Source organism: Phacochoerus africanus, chromosome 12 (genome assembly GCF_016906955.1).
Source record: "Phacochoerus africanus isolate WHEZ1 chromosome 12, ROS_Pafr_v1, whole genome shotgun sequence".
In the NCBI taxonomy this organism is placed as follows: Eukaryota; Metazoa; Chordata; class Mammalia; order Artiodactyla; family Suidae; genus Phacochoerus; species Phacochoerus africanus.
In genome coordinates, this window is record NC_062555.1 from 13,605,880 (window position 1) to 13,625,584 (window position 19,705).

The 19,705-nt window shown below is 39.6% G+C and overlaps 1 protein-coding gene across 1 annotated transcript in view; it reads left to right on the forward strand.

The window, feature by feature from the left end:
- Positions 1–12,857, forward strand: part of SPATA17 (spermatogenesis associated 17) — a 296,172-nt gene extending 283,315 nt beyond the window's left edge. The window contains exon 11 of the mRNA XM_047755013.1: positions 11,956–12,857. The gene's annotated coding sequence lies outside the window, so the exon portion shown is untranslated. The remainder of the gene's footprint in view (positions 1–11,955) is intronic.
- The last annotated feature ends 6,848 nt before the right edge of the window (positions 12,858–19,705 follow it).

Below are 19,705 nucleotides of genomic sequence, written 5' to 3' on the forward strand. Positions count from 1 at the left end.
ATATATAGTCTTTAAGGAAACAAAGAAAAAACAGGACAGGTCACTCTTTAAAGGGAAATGTGATTTTTTTTTTTAATCTTTTTAAGGCAGCACCTATGGCATATGGAAGTTTCCAGGCTAGGGGTTGAATCAGAGCTATAGCTGCCGGCCTTCACCACAGCCACAGCAACATGGGATCTGAGCTGCATCTGTGAGCTATACCACAGCTCACAGCAACACTGGATCCTTAACCCACTGAGCAAGGCCAGTGATTGAACCCGTGTCCTCATGAATTCTAGTTGGGTTTGTTACCACTGAGCCGCAATGGGAACTCCAAGAAATGTGATTCTGACCCACATGGCCCATTATCTAATTCGGACTCCAGAAAGGAATGTCCTCTAATCATAATGATCACTGCACTAACAATTCACCAGTTCATTCTGAAAAAAAAATAAACAACTGGCAGAACTAAACAATTAAAGTGTGTTTTTTTTTTTTTTTGCATTTCCTATTATGGCCTCTCCTGGAAAATAAAGAGTAGATGAACTGCAACACCAGTGTGGGGGCATGAAGGAGAATTGTTTTTTTGTTGTTAAAACAAACAAGCAATGAGTAAACAATATTCACATTAATTTGAAATGGAGATATGATACATTTGCTTTTTCTGTTTCATTTAGTACTACCTATGTAACAGTGGAAAAATTTGCAAAATAAAAATTATGTTATAACTATAATTTGATTCAGGTGATCTTGATGGCTCATTTTTTATAGGTGATCTCTTTTAAATTTTAAATTAGTGGGAAATTAAAGAATTGGCTAACACTTAGCAATTCTTGGGTGTTCCATGGTTGCTCAGCAGGTTAAAGATCTAGATTGTCATTGCTGTGGCCTGGATTGCTGCTGTGGCACTGATTTGATCTCCGGCCTAGGAACTTCTGTGTGCCATGGGTGGGCATGGCCAAAAAATTTAAAAAATAAAAAATAAATAAATATTCTCTATTGTCTCTTCAAATAGAATTAATCTTTTATTGCATTTTGGAAGCTTTAGAAAATACGTAGCATAACACTATGATCAGAATTATCAGAATTATTTTTTTCAGAAAATAAAGCTGTGACTTATTAAATATGTGGCATCTTCTCCAAATTATTAGCTCTTTGTGGGATGAGAATTGTCCCTCATTTACTGTTTTATCTAGAGCACTGATAGAGGATTTGGCCTTCCTATGGGACTGAACCCTGATTTTGAACCAGTCACTACCTGTGAGAAGGCTTATTACCTCTTTTACAAACCAGAGGTTTAGATGAGCTGATCAGTACAATTTCTTCTCGAAAAAAAGAACTATGATTTGATGAATTATGAGCAGAGGGCATAGTGTCTGCTCTACTGGGTCTTAGTAGGTCTCTGTAAGGAAAAATCACGAAAACAAATAGCGCTTGGATAAGACAAAGAAAGTGAAATAGTGTAAGGGACAAAGGAACTGGGAAGAGCTAGTAATCTTAATCTCGGAATGAAGACAGAGTTAAAATGAGAAAACCTTTGAGCCGGGTCGTTTCTGCTAAGGGAAGAAGAGAGAAGGCATTTCAGGCTGCAAGAGAGGACTGCGCAAAGATAATGCATGCTTGGAGAGTAGTTGATTGGTCCAGGGTAGCTGGGGCACAGTACAGGTGAGCAGTGGTAATGGAAGCTGAAGATAATCCCAAGACTAAGAACGAGGATTTGAGAGAAAGGAAGGAGAAGATCAGGTCGTGGTGTACTGGGAAGCTTTATCAGAGTAGGTGGGATTTGAACTGAATCTTGGAAAATGAGTAGGATTTGAAGAGGAGAAGGAGAGGATAAAAGTGAGTTTAATACAGAGAGAAGTGTATTTGATGGATATATTTAGGGCAGGAAAATAATTTGACTAGCATGAAGCATTCATGTGAAACATCAAGACTGTAAAAGGAGATCAGGACGATGCTGGGGAGGCCAGAGCCTCTGCGTGGAAGGATGTGCCTAGTTCTCTCCTACTAATCTTTGCTCTGTTATGCGCATGTGCGGAGGAGTCAAATGACGACAGCACTGGGAAGCCTGGGGTGGAAGAGGAATGTGGAGCGGCCTAGAAAGCAGAAAGGCTGGAATGGGGCAACCCGTGGGGAAACGATTGTGCAGGTCTGAGCATGAGCTGGTAGATAAAGCAAATGAAGAACGAACCTTGGGTCTTGGTTGACAAAACGGATACGACATGTGAGGTAGAGAAAACCTTAAAAGAAGTTACGAGGAGTTCCCTTTGTGGCGCAGCAGTAGCAAATCCGACTAGTAACAATGAGGACACAGGTTCAATACCTGGCTTCGCTCAGTGGGTTAGGGATCCAGTGTTGCCATGAGCTGTATAGGTGGATCTGTAGTGCCTCAACACTGTGAGTCAACTATATCTCAATAAAACTGGATAAATACAATTTTAAAAAATCGGAAGCGCTTTGGCTTCTATTTCCCCGGAAAGGTCACATCTAAGAATGACGAAGGAAAGTCATGTGCTTTTTGAAGACAGGGTAGGGGCCAGGGTTTCGGGGTGCATGATCAGCTTGTGGACCTTCTTCTGATTGGTTGGTGGTGATGTAACAGCTGCTGTTTCGGAGTTAATATCATCAGCTATTTGATGAACAGGTCTGTAGTCTACGTGCTTGTGGTCACCACGCGGTTAACGCCTTACCTCTGGTGGCGGTTTCAGCATCTACCAAACAGCTCAAGGATACATCTCAGAATCTTATCGAATCCCCCTTGAGGAGGAACTGAAGTTCTTTGACTTTGTTTAATGGCTAAACTATTAATATTTTGTCTTGCCTGACTGTTTTCCTTTGTTTCTGCATTTTCTCATTTCACTGATGAAATTTACTCTTTGGACCATGGGGAAGGCCTAGGACGTTAAAGGCTTTTTTTGTGGGTTTTTTTGTTTGTTTGTTTGTTTGTTTGTTTGTTTGTTTAGGGCTGCACCTGCAGCATATGGAAGTTCTCAGTCTGGGGGGGAAATTGGAGCTGCAGCTGCCGGCCTACACCACAGCCACAGCAGCCCTGGATCCAAGCAGTGTCTGCGACCTACACCACAGCATACAACAATGAGGGATCCTTAACCCACTGAGCAAGGCCAGGGATCAAACCCATGTCCTACCCGGATACTAGTCAGGTTCGTTAACCTGCGAGCCATGATGGGAACTCCCTAAAGTTTTTCTTCAAACAAGAGGCAGACAGAAACCACAGGGGAAGGGCTATTCTGGGAAGCCCTCGTAGGGTCCTGCTTATTGCAATACCCTGTTTCCTTTGATATTCCTCAATGCCAAGGGGGAACAGGTATAAAACAAGAAAAGGAGTAAAATTTTTGGATGGAGAAGTTAATTATAAACTGGTTAGAGGAACTCGGTTTTAGAGGAACTCAGTTTCAGGAGGACTGGCAAAAGGCAGGTTAGTGGAGCTTAATGTACAAGATTATAAATGAATTTTTTCCAAGTTAAATTTTCATTGGAAAGCCACAGATAGGACTGATAGAAAGGCAGCTGGCTGTCTGGAAACACATAGTTGCAGACTGCAGAGACATAGCAATGTCAGGGACGTTGATGTAACTGCTTCTCAGCCCTCAAGCTATTTCAAGTAAAAGGTTTGGAGGCTTGTTTAACCAAACGACCCAATGAAGCAAGATTATGGGTGTTAAGGCAGTGGCTGTGGCGTGTAATCATCTATTTAAATATTCCTGTTTTAAGAAGTAGGTACTAGCGTAATCACTGAAAACTTCCCTTGAGGTTTTTGACAACAGGGTGGATGGCACGACCCAATGAGAAGAGTGCTGGTCCCAGACCAGCAAGAGGACTTTGTTCTTGGATATGCTGCCTCCTGACCACGAGCTTAACATTGCATCTCCAAGCCACAATTTTCTTTTCTTTTCTTTTTTGTCTTTTTCTCTTTTTAGGGCCGCACCCATGGCACATGGAGGTTCCCAGGTTCCAATCGGAGCTGTAGCTGCCGGCCTACACCAGAGCCACAGCCACAAGGGATCCGAGCCTCGTCTGCAACCTACACCAGAGCTCACGGCATCACCAGGTCCTTAACCCACTGAGCGAGGCCAGGGATCAAACCCGCAACCTCGTGGTTCCTAGTCGGATTCGTTTCCATTGCGCCACGATGGGAACGCCTCAGTTTTCTAGTTTGTAAAATGAAGTTATTATATCTGCCTTTCTACGCAATGAGCTTATTGCCAGGATCAGAAAAACAAATGAATGCAGCACCACAGAAATAGGAGACTCGTCAATATTTAGGAGAATCTTGAACAAATTTGTTTGAATATCAATTATAATTATTTCCTCCCACACCATTATTATTATGACGATAAGCCTCTTTGCCTTACGGTAAAAGTCGTTTCCAAAAGATTATAGTTGCAATTTACTTTAAAAGGCTTCCAAAATTAAGATCGATCGATGGAGGAATAGAAGAATGGACAGGTATGTTACAGAGCCAGTACGGTAAATATAAATGATAATATCGAGGTAGTGGTTAAAGCAGGTGTTTGCTGTAACATTCTTTCAAGTGTTCTGTGTGTTTGAAAATCTTCAGATGCAAGCTATTATAGGCAGAATGGATAAACACCAAGGCCCTACTGCATAGCACAGGGACCTATATTCAATAGCCAGTGATAAACCCTAACAGATTATCACATTTTTGGAGTTCCCATCGTGGCGCAGCAGAAACAAATCTGACTAGTATCCATGAGGATGTGGGTTTGATCCCTGGCCTCGTTCAGTGGGTCTGGGATCTGGCCTTGCCAGGCGCTGTGGTGTGGGTCGCAGACACCGCTCAGATGGCGTTGCTGTGGCAGATGCATAAACTGGCAGCTGCAGCTCTGATTCAACCCTGACCCTGGGAACTTCCACATGCCACGGGTATGGCCCTAAAAAGCGAAAAGCAAAAAAATAATAATAAAAATAATAAATAAACCAACAAAAAAAGAAGATTTTTAAAAGAACGTGTGTGTGTGTGTATATATATATATATATATTTATATTTATATTTATAACTGAGTCATTTGGCGGTGCATCAGAAATTAACACATTGTATATCAGTCTTCAATGGAAAAAAAAAGGAAATGTTTAGGGCCGTTCCCATGAAAAAGAGGGATGCACTGTTTCCCTTTCATCCTATAAAAGCAGAGGGATTAGACTCATTTGTTCAGAGAGCATCCTGTGCTAAAGGAGGAAGACGGTTGTATTCCGCTAATTTAAATGCCAGCGGTTTTGTGTCAATTAATTATGTCATAAATGCCAGTTAGCAATCACAGCCAAGCCATAGCATGACCTCCCCAGATCCCTCAGCCCCAACAACTGTCCCGGAGCTGATGAAACACAAAGCCAGGAGGTAGCTGCTTACAGAGGCACCTCAGGTTGACATCTTTAGTGCTCTGTGACCTTGAGAAATGTATTTAACCTCTCCCTTCTTGAATTGTTCCATCCGAAAAACACAGTGACAACTGTTAATGGTCCCAGGACTGCCGAGGACCTTCCAGAATGATGTTGAAAGCACCCGGAAATACCTTAGACAAATTAAATGACTCCGTCTTGCCTATTGATTTCACTTTGGAGTAAATTCTGAGAATCTAAGATAGGATTCCACGCGCCATCCCAGCCCCATCCTCCGGGGTCTACAATAGTGCCTTTTACATAGTAATTACTCAATAAATATTTATTGATTTGATCGGATAACCTAACAGTGTTAGAATGCATTTATTCAGAAAACATATTAGTCATTTGATCATTACAACAGCCTCATCCTAAAGAATACATCACAGAGCTTGAGACCTGTCTGATGCAGCAGAAACAAGCTCAGGTATGAATCCTGGGAGACCTTGAAGCCAAGGCAACGTCATGTAGGGTTTTTTTTGTTGTTGTTCCCACAGCAATACAAACCATAGAGTTGAGAGAAGAGATAATAAATCTAATTGATCGCCTTGTGTGTTATCTTAACACGGAGTCAGGCACAAACTGTACCTCAATATTTAAATGAAAGCCACCCAGAGTCAACACAATTCCAAGGAAGAGACTAGACTGATATTCTTAATTCTGAAAAACTGTATTGGTAATCAATTGGAATGCGAGCGCAATTGAAAAGCTGTCCAATTTTCAATTGCAGTATAAGTTGGGAAACAATTTGAAAATAATAGCTCATACAAAGAGTTTTTGAAGCAGTCAATATGGACTTCATGTGAAGGACAAATAGGAATTTGGCAGCAGAGGCCACGTTCAGCTACCGTGCGGCGGTGTTGGACAGCGTCTGTGGCACCCACCGAAGAAGGGGCCCCTTCACCTCCGAATGCAGAGCCTTTCAGAGCATGGCTCTATTGAGACGCTGTTAAATGCGATCTTCCCTGAGAAAGCATTCCCAGTGACTGCACACCAACAGGACTGTGAAGGCTCGTATTAATCCACAATCACTGCAAATGTATTTACATATGTGGTTTACCGAACTCGCTCCTATTAGAAGTGTTTACCTTGTGTCTTTTATGGTATAACAACATTATGAGACCGCTCCCTCGGAGGAAAGATAGCTCCCATCATCACAGACTCTCATCCATGGCTAGATTTTTTTTTTTTCTTGTATAAAAGTCTGCGCGGCTCCAAGACACAGAACCGAAGACCTGCACGTTGTCATTTATTTCTTTACCTAAAGAAAACAAAGTTCCCTGGCTCCATTTCACTTGATCACAAACTGCAGAAATAGAGTGAGTTCATAGAACTCAATTATACCTTTGACTCCTAGAGAATTACAGGGTTTTTTTCCAAAGCCGGTTTAATCTCAGGAGCTCAAATATGGATAATATAAAGGACCCCTCCCCACTTACTCCTCCCAATATTGAGGTCCCATTTGTTATTATACCCCACATAATATATATGGCAAATATTTATTACTGTCCAAAGCAAGAAGAGCAGCTAATTGATTTAGGTATTTCATCTTGCTGCAAATTGAGTTTTAAATCCAGGGTTTTTTTTTTATTGACGTATAGTTGATTTATAGGATTGTGTTAGTTTCAGGTGTACAGTGTAATGATTCAGTTATATATATGTACATACATATGAGTACATATAGAATATACAAAAGAATACATAGGAGTACATATAAGAAAATATATAAGAATAAATAGGAGTGTGTGTGTGTATATATATATATATATATATAAGAATTTATATATTCTTTTTCAGATTCTTTCCAATTAGAAGTTATTACAAAATATTGAGTATGGTTTCCAGAGCTCTTTAGCAGGTCTCTGTTGATTATGTATTTTATATAAAGTCGTGCATCCATGTTAATCCCAAGCTCCTAATTTATCTCTCCCCTTCTTTCCTCTTCAGTTCCAGTTTTTAAAATAATGAGCATTCTAGAGTGAATGCTACTATCTCCTATCAGACTGAAAATGTTAAAAAGTTAGAAATCCACACCATAAACTTTTTTTGGCCTGTGCACACGTTGTTATTCCTCCCTCTCCTTAAGGGTTTATCTCTGTCTGATGCTCTTAAGGGCAGACCAAAGCCGCCCTCTGGGTGGCTCTAACCGTGGTGTGCCTGAGGATGTTCTGCCCAGCTTCTGAAACTCCTTCCAGCCCTACGAGGGCTCTTTTGATAGAGACGTTTTCTGAGAGCCTCCTTGACAGACCCACACAAACCCCAAAGTAGACAGCTGTTTGCCTGCACTGACTGCACTGCTGCCGGAACAGACATGCAAATGAGCTGATACATACTTAGTGCAGTTGTGTGTTTATTAAATTTACTCACTTCCTAATAGGGCTGCCTGACAGAGGCTGAAGGAAGACCTTTTAAATGTTGATGCAGAGCCTAGACAGTACAAGGTGCTGGTTTTTTAAAAAGCAGCTGGAGAGTTCCCAGGCTAGGGGTACAGCAGAAACGAATCCGACTAGAAACTATGAGGTTGAGGGTTTGATCCCTGGCCTCACTCAGTGGGTTGAGGATCCAGTGTTGCGTAACTCTCTGCAGTGAGCTGTGGTGTAGGTCGCAGACGCGGCTTGGATCTGGCATTGCTGTGGCTGTGGTGTAGGCTGTGATGTGGCTGTAGCTCCGACTGGACCCCTAGCCTGGGAACCTCCATGTGCCACGGGTGCAGCCCTAAGAAGACCAAAAAATAAAATAAAAGCAGCTTGAAAAAAACCATAAAGAGGGTGATTTCAGAGGCTGATTTCTTTCATCTCTGCCTAGTGGCTGTGTAAAAGAATTCTCCCTAAGTGGTTAAAATCAGTTGAAGTTAAAGAACTGTGAAATTTGTCATGGTACCCAGCATATTACTTTTCGCTACACCCCCAATCATCTCTGATCACTGTTGAGTTATTCATGTCACATTTGTGCTCACTCTAAAAACAGATTTTCTTCTCCACTAATGACAATGTGGCATTCCAGAAAGGAAGGTGCCTAAAAGCCTAACTGTCACTTTCTTTAGAACAGAGATTCCCAACCCAAGGACAGGTCATCCCTGAAAGACCCGAAGGAACTTCTACCAGTCCAGGAACAAGAGCTTTGCCACCAGTGTAAAGATATAAACCCTTGTTTAGTATGCGTCTGTAGATAGAAAGTTTCGTAAAACTTTAAAAGGTTTGTTTCGAAGTGTATACCTTGTAGATGTGCAATCGTAAATTGTCCTCTGGGTGCTTCTCAAAAAAAGAGGCAATAACATAGAATTGCTATCATGCGCAGCTTTATAAATCTGATCATTGTTTGTTTAAAGGGTTTCCAGCCTCCAACTGGATACGATGACCAGCGACTATTACAGTCTTTACTCCTCTCCTTTCCATTATCAACAGGGAATGAAGGCAAGAATAAAAATCTATAATGCCCAACTCGTGCTAAAGTAGGAAGAATTGTAACACTTCAAGGCCTTAGACGTCCTAGATTTTCTCCCAAACATCAAACCTCAAGAGCCTCCGGAAAATAAAGGCTGACCTATAGCTCCCTAGAAGTACATGATCATCTGTATATCGTTCGTGTGTCTCTGTTAATTGCTTCACTTCTTAGAGGGGAGAGAGAGAGGCCTTTGAGGAAAATCTACCATAGAGTGCGCAACTTAGAATTGGAAAATTTAGACTTAACCCACTGTTCCATCAGCAAAAATCGAATTGGCCCTTCCCCGCTGATCCACTTCCACTGGACGCATGTAGGCTAACTTCAGCATAATCTTGTCTGCAAAGTCAAGAAGAGACGATTCCAGCCCCTTCTTCCTTTGACTCCAGACAGGATGACATTACAATCACGCTGGACCAAAATGCGTTATTTTCCTTCTATTTTCAGAGCTCTCCAGGGAAAAACAGTTTCCGACTTTTCATAGTCAGAAACTTCAGTATTAAAAAGATTCTTCTCTGTCCAGGACATCATCGAGATTTCTAACCTCCATCCCCTTCATTCACTTTAAATGCACCCCTTCTTTCTCCCATCTTGGTGGAAATTGGAACTCTTTGATCCTCTTCTACTTAATCTTGATAACAGCTTGTATACTAGAATATTCATCACAAATCATTTCTTGGCTTTCTTGTCACCAAACTGAGAAGCGAAACCCAAATTTCTCAAGTTTGGGCCGTACGCCTAATTTTAACATCCTTTGTATTTCCATGATTCTCTCTCAAGAATCATCTGTAATTTTAGTTTATCCCATTTAGTTAAAGACCTTGAAACTAAGTTCTGATCATTGTCAATAGACTGAAAGGGCTAGTGAATTCTTTCTTTGGTTTGTTCTTTTTGTGCTTTCAAAATCACGAGCTTATAAAGAGGTTGCAGAGCTTAATTAGATTCAGCTTGTGAAACACCGTGAAATTGCATCATTTTCTGCAATATCCCTGCATATCTACTCATCTCTCCAGCTAAGATTTTATTTTCTCAGAATCATCTGTAATAAAAAGAGAAGAAAACAAAAAACAAAAAACCTCCCAAGAAAGGTGTTTGCTGTGGTTACACGAGATGAAAATGCAGTATGTCTTACTGGAAATGCATTACGTACATTCCAACTAATTTCTTTTCTTTGTCTCTATTTTCAATGAAGATCTCATTAATACCCTTGGAAGTGTGGCATTTTTAAAGGATTCATCTTAAAAGTATTTCTATTGAAGTTGACGGAGTTAAAGAAATCCATGAGAATAATCAGAGCCTCTTTAGTAAGTAGTATCTGTTGGAAGGCCAGGAAAAATGCTTGGAGGCCCTAAAATTCTGGTGAATTGAGTTTTGATCCTAATCCCAATTTATCAAGATTTACAGCTTTAAATGTTCGTGGTTAGAGCAATGGATTAGGATAGTCAACCATTCCAAGAGGCTATTTCCCTTTCTGCTAACAACCAAGATTTTAGGATATTAAATGTCCTCAGTAGGATTTTAAGACACATCATCATTCCATTATGACTATCATAGTAAGCAGGTAGTAAATAATATTAAAGCCTTAATAGATGAATGGAAGGAGTTAGACCTCTGAAACTCATTTATTCTTAGCAAGTGTTTTCTCCAACCAGGCTATCATTGCCATATCCCTTGGCTAGCTCTCTCTGTCTCCAAGTGAGCGTGTACTCCAAAACTGAGAGCTAATTTCAAAGTTTGCCTACATGGAAGGGGGAGCTAGTATGTATTGAATGCCAATATTGTGTCAGGCCTTCTGCTAAGCACTTGGCAGACACCATCTCATCTACTACCGAAAACATCCAGAGGACTCTGTTCTTCTACCACAAATTCACTTTTCTACCGTCACTGATCTCTGCCTATTCTCTTAGTTTGCATGTCTTTGCGAAATCTCATCTCCGTTAAAATAGAGATCGGAAAATATCCTCTATTTTTGCTCCATGTTTAGTCTTTAGGGAAGAAGGCAGTGCAGGTCACTGTTCAAAGAGATTAAACCAAAAGGCCTTCTGGAGGAAGATAATTTAGTGGTTTTCATATTATAGGTTGACATTATAAAGTTTTCCCAAATAGCTGCATGTCTTCCCATGGATGTAGAAATGAACTATGGGCTCCATGGAGCTCCACGGCACTTTCCCCCGCAGGGGCTGAAAAAGTAACCAGCCGTCAACATCCTTGCAACATCAAGGAAACAGCAGTGCCAAAATGGAATGTTCAGTTAAATAAAACCCTCACTGCAGATTTCTTTAATGAAAGGGACCTATTTTTTCCCTTGGAGTAGCTCTGAAACAAGGTTCATTCTCCAGGGGAGAATGGCTGTGCTTTGTTAGCTGATTGCTTGTGACATAATTAGCTGACAATCTGGCACCGGAATGTTATGCAGAAATAGGACAACAATGCAAAAGAGTGTGGTAAGGTTAACCAATCTGGAAGCCTTTCAGCATTAAAGGAAACCTTGAAAAAGTAGATTATACCCTGATGTTGATCTTTTAAGCTAAAATCAATTTGAGTCATGACAATTGTTATGGAAGAAACATCAGTCTGAATTTGTTATAGGTTTAAAAACGTTTACTCTAAGAAATGCAAAAACTCCAATTTGATATTCCTGGTCCTTCACTGATAGCAGTTGAGTGAGTGATGAGTTAATGATTACAAGATTAGGGAGCTGGTGTCTAATTGACCACACTGCTACCCACCACAGGTCTGCAAGCTTAATGTCACTCCCTGGAAGATTTTAGGTTATTTTTCTCTCTGTGACTTTATCTTCACATGTGATTTGGGGGAGAGATTATCACAACTCTAAAATATATGATGAAAACATGAAACTGAAGGGGGAAATGAAAAAAAAAAGGAATGTGGCTGCTACGACACTGATCATCCTTGTGAAACAGAGAAAAAGAGAAAAAAAAAACTGTATACTTAGAAGAAAAAAAACTTAGCTGTGTGTCTTTAGTAAGTTGGTTTTGATGTTAAAAGTGAAGTCTGAATTTCTCTTTGAAAGGAAATAAAGCTGTTCAGTTGCTGCCATCTTATGTTTTACCCCATAGCTTGTCTTTTTTTCTTTTTTCTCCTTTTCTTTTGCAGGGTGAAGTTGGTTTTGTGGCTGTTTTGCCACCTTTTTCTCCTCCTGGGCTGTCAGACTTCTAAGGAGACCTGGAGGGAGAAAGCTTGAAGAACTTGTTAGTCCACAGCTGCCTCCCTGTCGAGGATGGTGGGTTTGATTAAAGGGGAGCGCCCCCCTGGATTTCACAGTTCACATCAATCACGTTGATCAGCCCCCGAAAGGCAACATATTGTCTGGGACTCGGCCAAGGAGGGTTATCAATTTCACAATTGCACTTATGTCTTTCAGCCAAGAACTAGTTTATTTTTGGCTACTGGAGTCTGAGAGGCTTTGGAGCTGCGTTTACACTTTCCAGCTTTACACCAGTCTCTCAGCAATAACTTTCTCTTTAGTCAAATAGAAGCATCCTAACAGAGTGAATTAGAATTAGCTCTACTACGCATTCCTTACCTAAGAGCCTTGTTTTATGTGTTGACAGAGTTGGGAGGGGTTTTTTTTCTTTCCTGTTATTAATTCTTATTCGCACAAAGAGAGATCTCTTGGTGGAGGGGATCTCCTTTCAAACAAAGCTCTGGGAAAACAGCACCATCAGAATGGCATTAGTCTAAGAAAAGCTGAAGAATTGCTTGCCTCTTCAGGGTCTGATCAGGCTGATAGCAATAATAATAATAATAAAAATGGTAATAATATCAATCACAGTATGAGAAAGTTAGCCCTAATGGTTACGTCCATTTTTGGTGTCAGGTGTATTGTATGTCTTAATATTATTTTAAGTAGTTTTTAATATTGCACTTCGCAAATTATGTAGAATCTCTTCTATATTGTATCTTAGGACCCCATCAAAACTATGTCTAATTTCGATGACATAATTTGCTCAAATGCAATTCTGACCTGTGATAACTTTGTATTATAACTTCACCTTTAAAATATATGTATACATATACATTATATTTACATATATATATATACACACACACACATATATATTTGCTTTAATCCACTTATTGTGGTTCCTTTTTCTATTTACCAATTTCTCATCCTGTACCTTTACTCTTCTTGTCTGGAATTCTACCTTATTTAAGGAATAAAATGCTTAGCAGAAGATGTATTACAAAGAAGATTAGATTAATCGCTGAAACAAATATTTGCTGGGGGAAATTTAAGACAAATCTTTTAGAACTTCCTAAATAAAAATATCATTTTCCAACAACTGTAACTATCTTGGAAAATATTTCAGATTACTACATTAGAGCAGATAACCAAAATGTATAATCATAATGAGTTACTGAATTAAATTCAATGATTTTTTAAAAAAGAAGATCCTGCTAGGTTTTGATGTTAAGGAATTTACAAAAACAACATAAAAATTCAAAAGCTGAATACTGTTAAACTCTCCTTTAGGAATAGCTTCCCTGTAGCCTTAGTATTTAGTGACTACAGTTTTCTGTAAAATTTCTTGAATAATAAATGATTAAATACTTACTATGGCATTATTGGTGAGTAAAATTTATTCTAACTTGATTTAAATCTATGATGAGGTACTATTGTTTGATTTTTAAATACTCTGAAACAGATTTTTAATGCCAGTTTCAAATCCTAAATTGAATATATTCTTCAAATAATTAAATAAAATAGGTCTCAAGTATGGCTGTGTTTAGGAAGTACTCTTTGATTACGTTATTTTCATTTGAATCCTCAGAAGTAGGTGATACTTTTTTTTTTCCAATTATTTTCTCAGAGAGCAAACCATAAAAAGACATCATCGCAGTGTGTTCCTGAAAATTAACTCGAGATCTTAGCTTCCGTTTTTACTGTGATTCTATTACAGGCATTTGGAGCTGTAATAAGTGTTGATACCTTATTGTGTTTAAATGAGCTAAGATATGTGAGCCACCATCAGCAATAACTACCTTTGAGAGGTACTGCTAGATTCTTTAATTACCTTTAAATGCTTTCCTTAAGTTATTCTAAAATGCTTCCTTTTGGGGTTCTGGGAATATCGATGGATCTTTTAACAACCAATGTTTACCATTTAACCTTAATATCCAGAAACAATCTTGTTTAATTTGGGGGGGACATAGGGATTCTTTGATCTAGTATTTCTTTGCTGTTGACAGAAAGTACTGCAAAGTCTGATTGAAAATTCCGTGCTTCTTATTTCCCCCCAAGCAGATCCTCGTGCAGTCCAGTGCATTGTAGAGGGCAAAAATGCTCGTTAACACTCTCATACCAACCAGTATTTTGATAACATCTTTATTTTTTTTAACCCCATGCCTTAAATCTGTTCTTTAAATGTGACCGGCAGGGATGTCTTTTGCCAAGTTACGTATAGAAGAAAGATAAACGATATCATTTGTCATGGCGACTTGTTTTTGAAAATAGGCAGTGTGTCGTAGTTCTCTGAAACCTGGATTTTGATAAAGTAAATATCTTAATGTCGTTTTAATTAATTCTATTCATAGCATTGACACCCATAACTTAAACGTGTTTGTTTCCCTTCAAGTCACATGTTCCATCTCAGCCTCTATCATTAAAAGTGAAAGAGCGCTATTATTTGCCTACGTGAATTTCACAACCTGTGATAATTTATCATTAATTGAGCGGAGTTCCTTGACTTCCTTCATCTTGATTTCCCTGTTAGATATCTCCTACTTCAGTGCATGGCCAATATTATCATGCACTGAACAAAGTCAGCAGTTTTGACATCTTCATTTCAATGTCCTTTTCTGTACCTTCAGCAATGTTAATGTTACAAATTATAGGAGGGCATATTAATAGCCATACCCAAGAAGCAGAAAGAAAAGTGCATTTTTTTAAACTAAGTACTAACTTGGGATTTCCCGGGCCTATTGTCAAGTCAGCCGAACCCAGGGCTCCTCCATTGTGATGATAATGGATTCCGTGTTGTTGGCGCAAAGGTCGCGAGGTCACCGTAAGCTCCTTAATGGACTGTGAAATAACTTTAACTGCATTAACCTCTCTGGATCACATGGGTGGCACCAGCAGCCACTCCTGAAATTCTCATTCGCTTATAGAGACAATACCATTAGATTATTATATTTTCCATTTCGAATAGCAATAGGCTCCAAGCAATTATGCAGCCAAGTATTTCCCTTAAGTGAATAAGACCTTAAAGAAGATTAAGCAGAACATCTCATATCAGACATGCGGGGGTAGGGGCAGGTTCTTCTGAAAATTTCACTCAACTTTCAGGTGGCTTAAACTCAAATGGTTCACTACCTTAAGTTTTAGGCTGTGAAGTCATGGAGTGAAATGAAAATCTCTTACATATATTACTAAGCCCAAATGGAGTCTCCCTGTTTCCTCGGTTGAACAGTCTCTTTAGAGGATAAACATTTTCCTCATCTATTGATTTTTCTAAATGAAAGAAATCAGCTATGAAACCAAGAACTGAGAACCAAAACCTAAGCCAGAGAAACCTACACTGGAAGCCATATGTTACCCCTTCCCGGACTCTTTGCTGTTCTAGTTTCTGCCTGCTGGTTATGAGTTGAAAAGACCAAAACGCTTTCCTTTGAAACCACTCAAAGCTGGGAAGCCCTTGTTATCTGAAGGACAAGAGTAATTGCTATTGGTTTGCATACATGCAATCAGAGATCTATTTACCCACACGTTAAGCCCTGTTGGATGAGTACCCAAGTGAGATTTAACGAGTACCCGAGTACCGTGGTCATCAGTATCATCATTGAAGTACCTCATTGTCATCCTAATAGGACACCGCAGAAAAGCACACCACATTCAACACACGCTTTAAATCCTCTTTGATTGTCTAGTGGGATATCAGGGAACGGAAAAGGGAAAGCAGATGACATTTCCTGCTTTTTAAAATGCGTATTTAAATATTTCCAAATTAAGGATCCAGCTCGTAATCAATTTTTATGTTCTTACAGTTTTTTTCCTTATTCTGGAGAAGCTGTTGTAATTGACGTTGTCTTAGAATTGGGAAAATATACTGAACTAATTGAAGGCATAAACATCCTTTTTAAAATGTTGATCTGCATGTGTATGGTTTAACCTTGGCAAACAGCTTTTTGAGGCTTAGATGGGAGTTGGTTATTGTTTCCTAAAAATGAGAGGAAAAAATCGCAGCATAGCAGATTGGCCTTTGGAGGACAAAACCATATTGCTTATGTTATCTAAGAAATCAGACAGAGGGGATAAATTATTCTCCTACTAAAGCCAAATACATCAAAATCTATTATTTGGGAGTTCCCGTCGTGGCTCAGTGGTTAACGAATCCGACTAGGAACCATGAGGTTGCGGGTTCAGTCCCTGCCCTTGCTCAGTGGGTTAACGATCCGGCGTTGCCGTGAGCTGTGGTGTAGGTTGCAGACGCGGCTCGGATCCCGCGTTGCTGTGGCTCTGGCGTAGGCCGGTGGCTACAGCTCTGATTAGACCCCTAGCCTGGGAACCTCCATATGCCGCAGGAGCGGCCCCAGAAAAGGCAAAAAGACAAAAAAAAAAATCTATTATTTGATCACAATAACTACTTTTGTAAAAAATATATTTTGTAAAAGTCTTTGCCTCTTTCCCTGGGAGCTGCTTTGCTTTACTTGGTTGGAGCCTCTCTGTCTCTGACTGCTGTCCCCCAAATGGATTGGCCAGATTACGGTTCACTCATTTGACGAGCAATTATTGCACACTTTCTGTATGCCAAGCACTTTTGATATGCAGACCTTCTAGTTATGGAGATTGGCAAGGAAATTAGCAGTGAAGTGTGAGAAGTGCTATGATTAGGAACTCTGAAAGGGGGATCTATCATGCACCTCCTTACCAGCTGAACCAAAGCTGTATTTCGTGTTTCCAGATTTTCCCTCTCACTTCAGCTCACCGTGAAACTACTCCCCAAGAGGCTTGGAGCTATTTTTCCTGAACTTGGTGTGCTTACTTTGCTCCCCTTCTAACTTGAGCTGGCTCTCCCAGCCTACCACTCCATATTGAATCTAATGTCTTCTATATGGAAAGGTGATGGATGTGCTCAAGATATCATATGTGACGTGTGAGTTGCTTGCTTGTTTCCTGACTCAACTGCAAAAACACAGGCCCATCAATTAATTAGTCTACAAATAGGTACAGAGTGTCTACTATGTACTGACAAGTTGCTACCTGGGCTTTTTTACTCAAATGTATTTTGAGATTTGGATTAATAAGGATGTAGTAAACTATCACTGACCAAGTGAGCTCCCTTATAATCCTTAAAGAAGCCAGATCTTTTCAAGAACGCTCATGGTGCGAGTCAATAAACCCTGTTAACTCACAGTAATAAATACAAAGTTAGAACCTTCGGTGCAATGCCTGCATTCACTTTGCAGCACCATCCTGCCGAGAACACGACCGCCCTATGTAGTGCATGAAACCCAATGTAAAGTCTGCATGTAAAAGCATTATGCACCATGAGCAAGTGGAATTTTTCCCAGGGCTGAAACGTTGTTTTATCATCCCCAAATGAATTAATGCAAGCTATCACATTAATAGAATAAAAGACAAAACCACACAATCCTCTCAATAGGCAGAGAAAAACACTGAACAAAATCCAACACTTTTTCATGAGAAAAACTCTCCGCAGACCAGGGCTAGCTATGAAAACCTCATAGCCAACATTATACTTAATGACGGAAAACGGGATGATTTTCCCTTTAGATCAAGAACAAGACATGGACATTTGCTCTTGCCACTTCTACTCAACATTTGTTCTGGACTAACTAGGGTATTTGGGCAAAAAAAGAAATGAAAGGAATCCAGCTTGGAAAGGATGAAATAAAACTCTCTATCCACAGATGATATGCATTTGTATATAAAATCGTAAGTAATCCACTGAAAGTCTATGAGAACTAATAAATAATTTCAGCAAGGTTGCAGGATACAAGATCAATACACAACAGGCAATGGCATTTCAACTCACTTGCAATGAATGATCTGAAAATAAAATGGAGAAGTAATTTCATTCACAATAGCTTTAAAAATAATGAAATGCTTATGAATAAATTCCATAAAGGAAGTGCAAAATTTATACTCTGAAAACTACAAAAGTTATTGAAAGTAACTAAAGAAGCCCAAAGAAATGTAAAAACATCCCACATTCATGGTTTGGAAGACCGAATACTGTTAAAAAGGCACTATTCCACAAACTGGCTATAGGTTCAACTCAATCCCTGTCAAAATTATCCTGTAAAAGAACAGAGTTAGGAGACTTAGGCGCACTGAATTTGAAATTTAATACAAAGCAATAGTAATCAAGTCAGCGTGGCGCTGGCACAAGAATAATCATATACAGTCAATGGAAAAACTAAAAGTCTATATAAAAAAAGAAGCTATACATCTGTGGTCAATGGATTTTCAACCAGGGTACTAAGACTATTCAATGGGGAAAATTTTTTTTCCAACAAATGGTGCTGCGACAATAGGATAGCCATATGCAAAAGAATGAACTTACTTCACATCACATAAAAAATGAACTAAGTGGGAAGTTCCTGTTGTGGCTCAGCGGTAATGAATCGGACTAGTATCCATGAAGATGCAGGTTCTATCCCTGGCCTCACTCATTGGGTCAGAGATCCCGCATTGCTATGACCTGTGGTGCAGGTTGCAGATGTGGCTCGTATCCCATGTTGCTATGGCTGTGGCATAGGCCGGCAACTGTGGCTCTGATTTGACCCCTAGCCTGGGAACTTCTTTTTAGAGTGCAGCCCTAAAAAGAAGAAGAAAAAATTAGCTCAGTGGATCAAAGACTTAAATGTAAGAACTAAAACTATAAAACTCTTGGAAGATAACACAAGAGCAAATCTTTATTATATTAAATTTGCCAGAAGATTCTTAGATGTGACACCAAAATTATGGGTAAAAAAGAAAAAAATAAGATACATTGGATTTCATGAAAATTAAAAGCTTTTAAGGAATCCTTTTATGGTACAGTGGGTTAAGGACCCGGTGTTGTCACTGAAGCAGCTGAGGTCACTGCTGTGATGTGGGTTCAGTCCCTGGCATTGGAATTTTTATATGCCACATGTGCAGCCAAAAAAAAAAAAAAGTCTTTCATTTTTTTCAAATGACAGCATCAAGAAACCGAAAAGACTTTGGAGTTCCCTGATGGTGTTGTGGGTTAAAGATCCAGCATTGTCACTGTTGTGGCTCTGGCCGCTGCTCTGGAAGAAAATATTTTCAAATCGTATATCCATTAATGGATTGATATGCAGAATACATGTAGGGCTCATATCTCAAAGATAAAAAGACAATCCAATTTAAAAGTGGGCACAGCAGAAAACGAATCTGACTAGGAACCAAGAGGTTGTGGGTTCAATTCCTGTCCTTGCTCAGTGGGTTGAGGATTGTGAGCTGTGGTGTAGGTCGCAGATGCAGCTCGGATCTGGTGTTGCTGTGGCTGTGGCAAAGGCTGGCAGCTGTAGCTCTGATTGGACCCCTAGTCTGGGGACCCCCATATGCCTCAGGTGTGTCCCTAAAAAGCAAAATAAATAAATAAATTAAATAAATAAAAATGAGCATGGGCTCTGAAAGGACATTTCTCCAAGGGATATATACAAATGGCCAATAAGCAGGTGAAAAGATACTAAATATCAGACACATGGTGATTTTATATATATATGGATTATATATATATATGTGTGTGTGTGTGTGTATATATATAGGAATTTCCTCAGTGATAGGAGTGTCTTTCTTTCTACTGAGGCATCCTAAATACTGCATCCCTAGATAGTTTCAGGATTGGAGCTTCATCCCCAACCTCAGAAGAGA